Genomic DNA, 15,707 nt, shown 5'->3' on the forward strand with positions numbered 1-15,707 from the left:
GTTTGATAATGAAAAAACAAGAGAATAGGTTTGTTCAAGTTTTTTATTGTAACAATTACATTTTTTCTTTCGATGGAAAATGTTTTGAACGATACTAAAGAAGAAAACGAGCCACATATCAAAGTTTCAAATGCTGCGGAGTCCGTGTTTTTGAAGCGGCATCCCGAGTTAAGGAAGAGCAAACCAAATGGTTAAGACATAAATCGGTTGAATGTGTTATGTCAAACCGTGATGAAGCCCTGGTATCAAATGATGACAGGTTTGCACGAAAAAAATCACTGTAAAATTTCATTAATATTTCACGTGCATAAATCTTCTTTACGTGTATCATCTGCTGCAAATATCAGCGTTATCCATTCATCGAACCAAAGTGCAGTATGTCGCAAGGATACACAAAGAATTGACAACGCGATACTCGTTGTTGCATTGGATGCTGATGGTTATTCCGTTTCTTGTGTTATCCTCTTACAGGCTATTCTTCTTTCCGAAGATTGGGAACTGTTTTCTTAGCTAAATGAAGAAATTGAGAAAATAAAAAAGGCAGAAAATGAAAAGGAAAAAATAAATAAATAAATAAACAGATTCAAAGAATTGAATTCAAATGCAATAATTATGAAAAACCACCATTTTTAGTATTTGACAAAGCTCGTTGCTATTCATTAAAAAACAATAATAATGATCAGTTTTTTTTTTTTTTTTTTTTTTTTTTTTGGAATTTATTTAATTTTAATTTCATTGGAATTAAAGAATTCATATTCTTTTTTATCGAACACAGTAATCACAAATTTTTTAACTTTTAGAAATAGAAAACACTTACTGGAATACATTTTTGTGATTTTCACAAAAACAAAAGAGTTGAAAATTCAATCTTTTTTTAAAATATCAAAATTGCACTATTTTATCAATATGTTATTCACTTAGAGTGTGAACCATGCATCTCATTTTTTTACTCAATATTTTATTTAAGCATTAAGAACAAACGTCTAAGATTGAAGTGATTCTTAAAAGGACAAAACAAAAAGAGCGTGGATTTTTATCAATACTAATTTTGTGGATAAGATAATTTGAATTGATGTGTCTATTATTCAATGCTTTCTTTTGTTTCTTACACCTGGAAAAAATAATTTTTAATTGAAAACATTATGAAAGATTCAACTACGAAAAAATCTCCATATTTTTTTTGACCTTCAAATTGTTTGAAAAATTTTTCTAAAGATGAACAAATCTATTTTTCCCGCATGTTCTTCCTTTTTACATATGAATTTTCGGAAAAAGAAACAAAGAATGCTGAAATAAGTATTTTTTATCGATAGGAAAATGCATATTATAGACAAACGAAACTTTTAAATCTTTTTATAATAACACAACTTTAATGGACAGAAATATGAATTATTGTTCTTTAGTTAACAAGGCACAAGCGTTGACAAGTTCAATGAAAAGTTTCAAATAAAAAGTCACTGCATGATATTGGCAATGATCCACTGTTTGAATTGGAATTGATTGAATGAATAATGTTGATTCTTCAATCAAATCATAAAAGTCAATTTATCAATGACTGCTATCTGCACAACGTGCACAAATAGTGCAAATAACATTAATGCAAGAAACACGTAATATTATAAAAAAGAAGGCGTGCATTGAGGAAAAGAAAAAAAAAAACACGATTTTATAAAAAAATCAGTAGTTCGAGTTTTTTCCTTTTCTTAAGAAAAGAAGAAGATTGGTTCCTCCAATCGGGTAAAAAGGGAGTTCAGCAGGTCTGGAAATTAAAGAGTGCAAGAGAATTGTTGAGACAGGAGAGAGACAAGTGCAAGGGATTTACAGGCGTACAGAAGGAGAGGAGTGTATATGCTGAATGGATCTGTAGAAGGCTAGAAAATAAACGTTTAACAAGAGTTAATAAGAGAGGAGTTCATCTACAAAAGCAACGTGTTCTTCATAGAGAAAAAGAACGGAAGCTACAAACAAATACAAGACTGCCAGTCCCTGAATGCAGCCCTGAAAGACATTCATTTCAAAATGGAAGATCAGCGAACAGTGGTAAAATTGCCTCTCAAAGACGACTACACCACTTCCCTCGACTTATCGCAGGTGAACTTCCCAATCCCAATTTCCAAGACGATCACCCCCAACTTGTCCTTCACATTTAAAGAAAAATATTAGTGATTTAAATGCATGCCATTCGGGTAAAAAGATGCACTTCTAATTTTCACAAAGTTAATGAGAAAGGTTACGAAGGAAATCCGAAGGAGATAAAACATTAGATGCGTGTTGTTCCTCGATGAAATATTATTGCTTCACGAGAACAAAGAAACACTTCCGCAGGCAACTCAAGAAACAATCCAGTGGCTTCAACAGCTCTGGCTCATCATCAATATGGAAAAGAGAGAGGAAGCTCCCAAGAAGATCTTCAACAGCCTCGGATGGAAATGGGACACAAGCAAAATGACAGTCTCAGTGGAGTAGAAGAGAAGCATGGAACTGAGGAATGAATGTATCAAAAAGATGAAGATGTTGAAGAAGACTGTAACAGTTCAGATAAGAGTTTTCTCCTCATTTATTCTGCAGTTCATCGTAACACTCTTTAATGACAAAGACGCAAACATAAACAAGGAAATGGTTTTCATAATTCTCAACAGATACATACGAAAAAAAGGACGTGACAGTTTATTTCGTTTCAATTGCAGCATTAAAAGAGAGTTGAAGTTTTGGATGAAATGGCTGAATACACGATTTTCCAGACCCCAAATGGGATTCTCTCCTCCGGAAGCGGTCCACACAACAGACGCTTCACCACACACTTGCTGTGCCACACTATCAGTTGGAGGAGAAATATATCATTTTTCCAGTCAATTTTCCAAGAAAAAACAACTCCAAACCTCCAACAACATGCGACTCCTAGCTGTTTTAATGCCACTTAACATTTTTTCCATATTGATTCTGAGAAATCACATTCGCAAATTGCTTCTCAGATCGGACAACACTTGCGTTATCTTCAACATTAACAGATGGAGTGCTTGATGGATACTCCTTCCACTCCAAAGAAAGATAAGATCAGTTAACCAATTGATGAACCTCATTGACAAAGCTGCACACATTCCAGGAGAGAAGAATACACCATCACAAGTTTAATCGAATTAAGCAATAACATGAGATTGTTTGTTTCTAACAACTTTTCTTTTGAAAGCCGAGAAACTTCTGAATGCTCAAACTGAAATTGACAAATATATAAACTCTTCAAACAAGAAGAGGAAGACTTGGAATTGACCCGGAAGCAGACTGGCACAGGACGGTCTTCATCCGCACTGAAGAAAAGAAATTTTTCTCATTTATCCCCCGATTCCACTGATCTTTCCTTGCCTTCGGAAGGTTGAATCGGAGATAGCGAAAGCGAACTTTCTGCTTCAGGCAAGGAAGGATCAGATTTGGAGCAACCTTCTATCGAAACTGATGACTCGTTCCCACATCTGGAAATGCTCTTGAAACGTCCTTTCCCCGGAACAGGGAATGCCGAAGTTTGGAGCCACACTTCCGCCAGGAACGTATATAACTACAAGGATCGGATGGTAGCGCGAGTCGGTGAGAGATGGCGGAAGAAAGGCCTTTGACATTGCGGAGCTTCTGAAAAGATCAGAAAGATTACTGATTGGAGCATATCCAAAACAACGTGGGATCAGTACACAAACTGTTTTGCACATTTTCACATCGAGTGGAAATCAAACGAACTTGAAAACAATTTATAATGTTACAATAAATTGACAAAGTGATGAGCACTTTTCTTTCAAACAATAATAGATCAAAATATTTCTTATTCTATCTGATGTGCAATGATCGTTTCAACTTCATTATTTATTGGGATGGCATAAGGGCGAAAATTCGGACTTCAAAGCTTTTTAAGCACAAATTTTTAAAATTTTTGTTTATCTCTTAATTTTTTAAATCTTTCTCAGATTACAAATAAATCGATTTTATGCTAACTGAAGAAATGTTTCATTAATATCATAATATAATGTTTTGTGACATCACAAACATTCCACAAAAATAATGCATTCGTTTTTTATTTTTTCAAATCACGAAAAACATTTGAAAGAGCCTAAATTTTTAATGAAAATGCATGAAGAGTTATATTTTCCCCCATGTCCGATTGTGACAGTAAACGATTTTGCTTGCCACAGAAAAAAAAAATAAATCAATAAATTTTGTGTCAATTTTTCTATTAGAAAAAATTCTTTATGAATACACTTTTTTGTCTTGCAAAATCAAGTTATTTTATTTTTTCATATTTTTTTTTTCTAATTGAGAAAAATTTTAAACAATCCTGAAAGAAAGATAATTAATCAAGAAATACAATTTTCATTGAAAAATTGACTCTTTTTTTAAAATTATGTCGTTTTAAAAACTTTACCCTGTGATTATCTGCAATTGAAAATGAATGAAATAGCACAAAAAATGTTCTTGAACAGAAAAATGAAATTATAAATCATATGATTGAAGGAGGTGTAATTAAGAAAGGTTTTGAACTCACACACTCCATACATAAACAGTCGTTAAATAAAATTAAAAATTTATTAATTCGAAAAACATGGAAATTTGTTATTTATAAATCAGCAATCATTAAATAACAAATGATTTCTATTTGTTTGACTATTCACCAAACTTTTGTTTAATTGGATGTGATACTGTTGAACTGAATTATAAAAAAGTCAACTTTTTCATGGAACTTATTTTTTCATTGGCACTTGTTTTGTTTTTGTTTGCCAAATGCTGAAAAGCTCTGATTGGGTTTCAGCACTTCAAAAAAACCTTTAAAACAAGTTTTAAACAATTCGTTTACCATTTTTTTTGTTAAATATGAAAATACTTTATTTTTCCAACCAGGCAATGCGCAAGAAATTAGGAACATGTTTCGAATAGCACAAACAATTATCTATTCATTTTTAATCACTTTTTTTCAACAAACAATTTTTATGTCACATTTTTCATTTCATTTTTTCTTAACAAGCAAACATAAAATTGATTATTTCATTGTTTTTTTTATGGAATGATAAATATAAATATTTCATAAAAAAAACAATAACAATATTCGTGAAGTGTTTTAAAAATAAATAAATAATTTTTTATTTTTAATAAGCCTTTAACAGCGAAATGATTCAATACGAAAATAATCTGGAATTGCAGTTTTGTTGCTTTGACGATTTTCTTCAATTACAAAATTTTGATTTTCAACGTTTAAAGCAAATCATTATTGGAGTGCCTATTTTCTATTTAAAATTTAGTTATTTATCATTTCATTATATTAATAATGTAATAACAAATTTGATGTTTGCATGTTATGAAAAAATGAAAAGAAAAAAAATCACAAAAAAATTGTTTGTTGAAAAAAGATATTTAAAATTGGATAGATAATAGTTTAAGCTATATAAAACAACTCATCAATTTCTTGAGAGTTGCCTGGTTGGCTGGTAAAAGTCCTATTAAATTAAGCCAAAAAACGTGATTTCACAATGTGCAAAAAACAAAAATAAAAATAAAAAACAGTAAATAAATAAAATAAAACTTGTTTCAAAGGATAAATTAAGTTTTAAAAGTCATCCAGCATCTTTTTGTTATTTGCAGTCAAAAGCAAAAAAAGAACCATTTTAGAAAAATGTTTCACGAAAAAGGTGACCCAATGGAAAATGAAAAGTGACAAAATTATATAAGCAATAAATGATTTTGTTTTCTCCATTCGAAATATTCAAAAATGACAAATTTTTCATAAAGTTGCAAACTTGAACACAACTGTTGAAAACTAAATGTTTTTGTTTTCAAAAAAAATTTTTTTTTCGGAATGTTTAAAAACACATTATGTTTATTAATTTGGTTTTCGAACAAAGATTATTGAGAGCCATTTATTATTTTGGTGAAAAAAAAAAAAAAAAAAAAAAAAAAACAGTTTATTATGAAGAGTTGCAATGTGATCTTAGACGAGAATTGATTTAAAAATATGTGGGTAAATATTTTTGTAATCAGATTTATTTTTTTGAAAAAAATTTTTGTTATTTCATATGTTGTTACTATTCACAAATGAACCCTGAAAAGTTGCCTATCTGTTTGAAGACAACTTAATATTTTATTCTAGATAAACTTTGATTTTTAAAAGTCTTCTGATTTTTTAAATAATTTGCAAAAAGAATTTTTTTTTTCGATTAAGAGGAAAATTTTTTTAATCATTTATACACTGAAAAATGTTATGATTTCAAAAATTATCAGTCATGTGTTCTCAATAAGAAAAAAAAGATTGAATTGTCATAATATATTACGATTATTATTTGGGTTATTTTTTTTGACAAATGAAACTGAACCTTATCAAATAATTCTGGAGATAAATCCATCAAGCAAAAATTATTTGAAAATTTGAATACACAAACCTATGTGATGAAAAAATATTTGCATTTTCGATAAATTTGAAAAATTTTTTACCTAAAATAAAAATACTGGATCCAATTTTATTCGGCATGGATAATAAACATTTGCCACTTTTCGAAAAGAATAACGGATATGTCTTTATTTTTATTACCTAAAAACAAACAATGATAAAAAATGGCTTATTCAAGAGAAAAGAAATCTTCAATTCTCAAAAAAATGAATTCATTAACAAAAGAAGAGACAGTGTTGGATTAATTTTTCATTTCTTGCTCGAATAAAAAAAAAAAAATACATAAGAAAAAAGTTTCATGGGAAAGAAGTGGAAAAATTTTCTATTGAAAATAAAGGTTATGTGCAACAAAAAATTCTGTGAATGAAGCAACTTATTTAGTGAATTCAAAATGTGGAAAAAATATACATGAACTCATCATCTTTTTTCTTTGGCTTTGGATATCACAATCAAACAAGTTTCAAATGCTTGATGAACATGATTCAGTTGTAAGTTATTGGAACTGCATGTTAAGATGTGCATAAATGGATTTCATCAACAACAATCCAATCAAACTTCGCGATGAGGGGGTTATTGTGGAGATTGATGAGTGCGTGTAAAGACGAAAAAAATATTAAAAGTGAAGAAAGCAAAAAATAATTTTGATTTTTGGATAGATTGAAATGAGAAAATAATATAGAAATCAAGAAGAAATACATTAATATAATTTCTGATAGATCAGCAAAAGCTCTTTCACCGATGATCAGATTTCACATTTTATTTGGAACTTTCATCCAAATTGATGAACGAAAAGCCAATTCATCTTTTTAAACATTTAGAATATTTTTCAAAATTGTTTGTAATGAAAAAAATTGAGTTAATCTTGAGAGCAGAATCTGTACAAACATCGTTGAAGATATGCGATTACAGTTGAGGAGTTCTTTTTAAACTTAAAGTGAAAAAGAGAATTTTGAGTATATCTCGGAATTTTGGAACGTGATAAATTCTAAGCAACTATCTTTTCTAAATGTAATGAAAATTATTGTTTTCTGAAACGACGACAAATCTGAATAATAAGCATCAAAAAAAATAGATGATGATAAACAGAAATAAATTACTGTTGGAAATAGTTTGGGTTTTTTGATTTTTATTCTTAAATTTTTTTCTCAATAAAAATGGATGAATCAACAGATAATTTGATAAAACTAAATAGTGTCCTTGTAGGTGAAAATACTGACTGTCAAACTTTTTTGCACAAAGCAACAAATCTTTGTTTCATCCATAACTTTTTTTAAATATTATCATATTTCATGATAAATTGGATTTTCATTGTTGTTAACAAACATCATTAAAACAAAACCTTAGTGTTTTGTGATCTCAAACATATTTTAAAAAAACGAACCTATTTTTTCAGTATTTTTGGATAACAAATATATCATCCGTGGCTCATTAGTTTTCAATGAAAATGCCTGACGCATTCTATTTCACCCAATATATTTGAACTGGTTAATTAATTGTTCATTTGAAAAATTTCAATTATTTTTTTGTTTCTTCCTTTTTTCAAATTGCAAATATTTCAATTTAAGTTGAATAATAAATTTAATTTTTTTAATTTTCTCCAGGGCCTAAAGAGGTGAATAGAAATTCACTTCTTTTTCACAAATAAACTTATCTGTCAGTCTCAAAAACAACTTCTCGATTTTTTGAAAAAAGAAAACATGATTTGTGATCAATCTGTTTCTTTTTTCAATCTGTTTCTTTATTATAAAGGCTTCAAAGTGCACTTATGAGAAAAAGTTGATAATTGAAAATCTTCGAAAATTGAAACTTTTCTTTTCCTCAAAATATTGGTGATTGTTTTTTGTATCAGATTATTTCATTCAAAATTTTCGATTCGAAAATTTCACTGAATATTAACAAAAGAATAGTGAAAAGTGAAAAGGTCTATAAAAGATATTTTCATCTTTAATTCGGTTGAAACATTTGTTCTTGAAATGGTTTTAATGAAATCTATCATTTGAATTTAAAATCACTTCCCAAAGGCAAACAATCTTTCAAAAATTAATATTCCGAAAAAAGTTATGATTTCATAAATAATCACCCATTTTTTATTTTTTTATTTTTATTTTAATGAATGAATCTTAAGTTTTTTTGTTTATTTTTTAGATCAAAGACTTGCCCATATTTCAACGAGATTTTTGTTTTGAGTGCATTGAGTTATATCATTGTTTATAAATTTAACTTCTTTATAATTTTGGTTATTTTTCATTGTTTAACACTTCATTTTTTTATTGTTTTTTCCATTGCACGATTTTTTGACAAAATTATAAAAAAGTGTGAATTTTTTGTTGTTATGTTTTCATAAGTCGAAAAATAGTTTTAAAACTGATTGAAATAATCATCACAAAAATTTTGTAATTAAAGAATGTGATTTGAAGCAAAAAACACAAGAATTCACAAAAACAAGATTTTTTTAAATAAATACACGATTACAAAAAAGTGAAGATATTTCTCTTTTTGAATACCTATATGTGTTAACAATGTTTAAATTGGAACTTCAAAAATAACGATATATCTTGTTTAAACACATGAATTCTTTATTTTGTCAAAAAATCGTGCAATGGAAAAAACAATAAAAAAATGAAGTGTTAAACAATGAAAAATAACCAAAATTATAAAGAAGTTAAATTTATAAACAATGATATAACTCAATGCACTCAAAACAAAAATCTCGTTGAAATATGGGCAAGTCTTTGATCTAAAAAATAAACAAAAAAACTTAAGATTCATTCATTAAAATAAAAATAAAAAAATAAAAAATGGGTGATTATTTATGAAATCATAACTTTTTTCGGAATATTAATTTTTGAAAGATTGTTTGCCTTTGGGAAGTGATTTTAAATTCAAATGATAGATTTCATTAAAACCATTTCAAGAACAAATGTTTCAACCGAATTAAAGATGAAAATATCTTTTATAGACCTTTTCACTTTTCACTATTCTTTTGTTAATATTCAGTGAAATTTTCGAATCGAAAATTTTGAATGAAATAATCTGATACAAAAAACAATCACCAATATTTTGAGGAAAAGAAAAGTTTCAATTTTCGAAGATTTTCAATTATCAACTTTTTCTCATAAGTGCACTTTGAAGCCTTTATAATAAAGAAACAGATTGAAAAAAGAATAAAATTAATACCTTTTTCGATAATTTCACAGTTGATTTATTGTTGTGTTCATTTGAACAAAATATCTGAATGTGGATAAATTGGTTCTTCACCAACAGAAAAATAATACATGTACTTATTTTTATGAACTTCATTAGAAATCCAAGAATCCCTATGAATACATAAAGAAATTCAATAAACAACGGTTTCAAGACAAAATTTTCAATTGCCTTTTTTAGAAATGAGAAAATTAATTAAAAAAACTGATTGGATTTTCGATGAAATTATGCCATTTATTAAATTTTATTTTATTTTATTTTATTTTAGTTTTTATTTTTTAATCTCAGTGGGGATTGGAAAAAGCATTTTACAAACATCTGTTTCATTTTGCAACAATCCCTGGAAGTTAATTTCCATGCGAACGCTTATTTCAAGGTTGAAACTTATTGACGATGATTGTTAACAATATCCAACATTTAATTCAATTGAAAATTGAATTATTTTATTTTTTCAATAAAAACAAACTATTTTATTAAAATAGTCAAATGTGATAAAATCATTGAACATTTCACCTGATCATTTCAAAAATAACAAAGAAATGAATACGAATACATCGATTGACATTTTTATAAATCAAAAAATCTATCTATTCTATTTCAAAATATTTTTTTGTAATGTGTGATAGTATATGAAATCACAATTTTTATCGGAGTGATGATTCTCAGATTGTTTAATAACAAATCAAAAGATATTTATTTTTTAACGAAAAAGCATAACAACTGTTTCAAAAAAGGCAGTGTTTGAGATAATAGTCATGAAAAAATAATCTCTGAAAGGAGTTTTGATTTTTTCCTGTTCATTAATCAGTATTCAAAGTGGATTGTCAAACCGTAATTTCTGATAGAGAAAACATGGATTCAAAAATTATTCCTCGCAAAAATCATGAATTTAGTCTTATCATTTCGTTTCAAAAAATATATTGTATTCCTCGACAAGAAATTGAAAAACTCAAATAAACATATCACTTATTGCAAATAAAAAAATGATAAAAAACATTAACGGTCAAATTTTTGATACATGATATCATGAACAAACAAAGCATTAATTATTGATCGTTCCTTCACATACTTATTATTGAGTATTTCCAATCATTTGCCCTGTGATTCATCCTTTGGAAGAACAACTTCACCAAATAATTCGGATGAAAGCCCAAATAAAGGAAAAAGAAGAAAGAGAGAGAGAAAGAGAGAGAGAAAGAGAGAGAGAAAGAGAGAGAAAGAGAGAGAGAAAGAGAGAGAGAGAGAGAGAGAAATAGAGAAGATGCGAAATGTGGAATACATTGTTTCATAAGAATCAAAAAGATTCTGCATCTCTGCAACTCTGGATAAAAGAATGAAACTTGCTTTTCTTTAAAGGAAATACGGCCAAGAAAAATCAGAATCATGGAACACAAGCGAATGAGCATTGACAACAATAACTTCATCAATGTGTCTCGCAAAATTGAGACGCGGAATTGACATTTTCTTCCCGTCCAATCAAACAGGAAGAAAGCAAAAAGCATTCAATCAACAATTCAACGTGATTATCAGAGAAAAACTTCGGAAAAATCCTTTGAAAACTTAAAGGCTAGTGTTATAAAAAATAATTATTTTTTGTAGCATAATTTGAAAAACAACAATTCATCGAATGCTTAAGATAAAAAACGAAAATACTCAGAAATATCCACAATTTTCATTAAAAAGAATAATTGTCAGACTTTCATCAGGAAATACAGAGGAAAATAAGTCCATTCGAATTGCTTTTGTGGAAAAGCTTTTCGAATATCAATGAGATGGAGCTATGATATTCCTCATTGACGAAACGTCCTGGAATATTTATTGCATTCAGAAATATGGATGGTCACAAATGGGTGAAAAGGTGTTGATTCCGCCTCCTCCTATTCATCAATGTTTGACAGCTGTCACTTCGATATCAACAAAAGGAATGGGCTACACAGAAATTGTGCGAGGAACTGTGAACCATGAGTTATTTGAGGCCTGCGTTAAAAAATTTCTTCTTTCAATTGAAGAAAATGATCCTTCCGTCATCGCTTTGGACAACTCAGCCTATTCACCAATTCTTAAATCCGATTGAGTCTGTCTTTTATCATAGGAAAAGATAGAAGATAACAATCTCTTCATTGGAAATGGGGTAACCACTTTATTTTCACTCTTTTTCGAAAATTCATAGAGATATCTCCCAGAAAATTTAAAAAAGCATTTTCATATTCAGAAAATAAAATCCTGCCTCAAGTTTTGGCAAGAAAAAATGAAGGTGATTCTGTTTTTTTGAGAAAAGTTTTGATAATTAAAAGAAAAAAAACTGTTTGCTTTTTTATTATTTGATATTTATGTTTGAAAATATGTTTCTTGTTATTATTTTTTTTAAAGTTGTATAACGACAAAAATTTCTTTTTTGATCAGCGTATTTGAAATGTGTTTCATCGAGTTTCCCAATCAACATTTGTTTTTTTAAATAAAAATGTTCCATTTTTTTTTCTATATGTTAAAACACGAAGCAAAAGGATGTTTTTGATCAGTCATATCGAGATTTTTCAGAATACAGAGTTGAATGCATCGCAACGCATTTTTCACATCCTTTGGAAGAAATGATTCATGAAAATATTAGAACGAGAGTAGCTTTGAAAGAAATGGAAGACAGAGAGGAAAAAATAGAACAATACAGGCAGAAGGATACTGAGGTGGAAGGAAAATGTGAAAGGCCTTTCACTTCAGCAACTATAGAAAAAAGAAAAATTTTTCAAATTAATTCAGAATTTATAAAAGAAGCAGGTTCGAAAGCCGGTATGCGAATGAATGCACCCTTTCAAACTTCACCACCAGCAGATATTTTCAAAAAGTGCAGATTGGTATTGACATTATTCACAATGAAAAACAAGAACGAAGAAAAAAAATAGTGAACAATGATCGATTCAAGAATCTCATAAGACAAAAAATGAAGCAAAATCCATTAACCACCCTTCGAACAATATCACACGAGCTTTCTTTAACTGGATAGCATATTTCAAAATCTGCTGTTCGCAATATGCTTCATGAAAAAAAACAATGATTCAGATTTGTTCCCGTATTTTCTTTCAAGAGAATAACTATCAGGCCAGCATTCGCAAACACCGATGAAAATAAGAAACAAAGGATTTATTTCATTAAACAATTATATCAATACGAGAAAGATGGCGTGCTAATTTTCTACATCGATGAGACGTCATGGAACGTCAGTTGCATCAGGAAATGCAGTTGGGCAGAAAGAGGAGAAGAAGTATTGGTTCATCCACTTCCACTATTTCAATCTATAACAGCTATCACGTCTATATCCATGCTTGGAATGGGCTACACAAAAGTGATTAGAGGAACAGTCAACCATGAAGTGTTTGAAACTTTTTTTATAGTCAAAAAAATAATCGCCTTCAAAACGAAACTTATTCATTCAGGCTTGCTATAAGTGTAATTCTTTTTGATAAGTCGCAAATGTTAAATTCACAATTATAATAAAAATTTCACATTTTGCTCAAATTTCTGTGTTACGCTAACGAATCTTCTGAAGAATATTTGGAATCGCATTATCAAGATATTGATTCCATTTTAGTGAAATTTGGTGTTCTCGGACAAAATTTTCATAAAAATATGAAATTTTTGATTAAAAAATAAATTGAAAATTAGCAACTTTTCAAAAAGAATTCCTCATATGTTAATCACTTTGAACTTCATTCAAATTCATGCTTTCTGTTTGATATAAATTTCACGTGGAATTTGTTTTTATTTTTTTGTTTTTTCTTTAAATAATTAAAATCATCGTTTTCTGAATTATTTCATTCTTCAAAAAAAACAGTGATTACCATTTACAGAATTTTCTTCTAATATTTGGGTTATTCTTTTTGTAAAGTCCCAAATGTTTGATATTTGGGTTTAATAGAAATGGTCATTATTTGATTATTTTTTGCAATTTATTTTTCAATCTTTATAATATTTCAAATAAAAAAATCAAACCCATGAGATGAAAGATTATATGCATTACAGTGAAGTTTGATATATAAATTGCAAAAAATAATCTAATAATGACCATTTCTATTAAACCCAGTTAACAAACATTTGCGACTTTTCAAAAAGAAAAACCCAATTATAATAATTAAAAAAAGAATAGAAAACGAATTCAGTGAAATACAAAAACAATAAGGAATATTTCAAAAACTTTGGTGCTAATTAATGATTATTTTTGATGTCGGATTTTTCCAAAATATATTTTTGGTTATAAAAAACTTCCTTGAATATTAACAAATAACTTTTGAAAAGAGAAAGGCTAATTTATGACATCTTTAAGTTTATATCAGTGTAAACATTGTATTTGAATAACTTATAATCATTTAAGCATTTGAATGCAAAATCTCTTCTCAATGACGAACAATATAAAAAAAAATTCAATTCCCCGAAAAAAGTTATTAATTTTCAAATAATTACTCAAATAAAAGACAAAGAACAGAATTGAAAAATGAAAAAATGGAAGACATTCGTATTTAACGGATGAAGAAGAAGAGCTTGTTCATGTGATAGTTTTTGAGAAATTTATTACAACTCAATCGACATACCAAATGATTCCTTTATTTGAAAGAAATTGTATTGTTTTTGAATTCTTTTATTATTTATTAAATTTTGAGGCTTATTGAATAAAAATCCAAATGAAAATAGAAACCGCTAAGTTCAAAGAGATGAATAGGATAAAATGGACCAGATATTTTTGAAGCCCGCACAAGCGACATTAAACAATCAACCCAAAATATTTGGATATTTCCCGATTGAGTGCTTCAACAGAAAAAATTCAAGTTCATTTTTGATTAATCTTCTGACGTTTATGTCAACAAAAAATTATCATCCATCACTTATATTGCATCTTAGGGAAACAAGTTGCCAGACGGAAAATAAAAATAAACAGAAAAAAGTTGAATCACAAATTTTTTTTATTTCTTCCTATTTCTATATTTCAACCATCGACACATTCAGCGCTTTTATTGCATTGTCTCAACAGACAGAGGATTTCTATCAACACATCATTCTCACTCCAAAACATGTTAAAGAAATATACAAGCAATGACACGATAACAATTTTATATTACAAACAACAATTTAATGAGTGTTAACAATAGAATAATTTGAGCCAATAATAATGAACAATGTTATTCAATTCATTTCGACACAACGAAGTGAAATTGGAAAATTTATTGTCATATTCATTCACAAATCTTTAACATCAACAATGCCTTTGAAACTTATTAAACCAAAAAGAAAATTACACACAACAGACTTATCAAACAACTCAAATATCACGAGCACAAATAAATTATGGAAACAATTCACTAAATATTTCGATTCACAAACATCAAATGAATCAAGTAGTTCATCATCATCACCTCCAAACTTAGCCTCAACTTGTTCTCATTTTTATTTGGAACATAATCTTTCCTCTTCAATGATGTTGAAAATGTTTACTCTTCAGAAATAGATAAGAAGAAGATTGTGAAAATGGATTGATGCAGTTTGATGAAAAAGGATTTATTTTTTCAAAAAAGTGTTTCGAGTAAAAATTTTATTCTGATTATTCTTCAATAGAATCACAAAATTCTTTGAAATTAGCAAATGAGGAAGATCGTAACAACTGGTGGTTACTTAAAATTAACATCAACGTGTGTGATAATCATTTCATAATGAAAGAAAATATAGATGTAGAAAATGAAATTCTGAAGAGTGATTATCAAAAAGATTAACAGACCATGATCATAAAAGATTTAAGATTTCCAGCTTTCCTTGTTTTGGAAAAGCAATAATCTCGAAGAAATAACAATCTTTTGGAAAGCCTAACGGAGGAAGGTTAAAATGTGGTTGTTCTCGCATCGCATGCATAGCACAAACTGCAGCCTTTGGTCCTTGGCACAAACGGAGTTTAAAAAAGAGAATAAAGGCATGCGAACAATGAGCCGACAATAAAAAATATGCGAACAGATTATTTCTCCTTCGTGAAATCGATTGCAGATTGCACATATCTTGCTTTGGTTCTAAAGACTATTCGACACCGGTTTCAGAAGCGGGAATCACTTCA

Source organism: Monocercomonoides exilis, assembly GCF_001643675.1.
Source record: "Monocercomonoides exilis strain PA203 chromosome Unknown scaffold34-1095894, whole genome shotgun sequence".
Classification (NCBI taxonomy): domain Eukaryota; phylum Preaxostyla; order Oxymonadida; family Polymastigidae; genus Monocercomonoides; species Monocercomonoides exilis.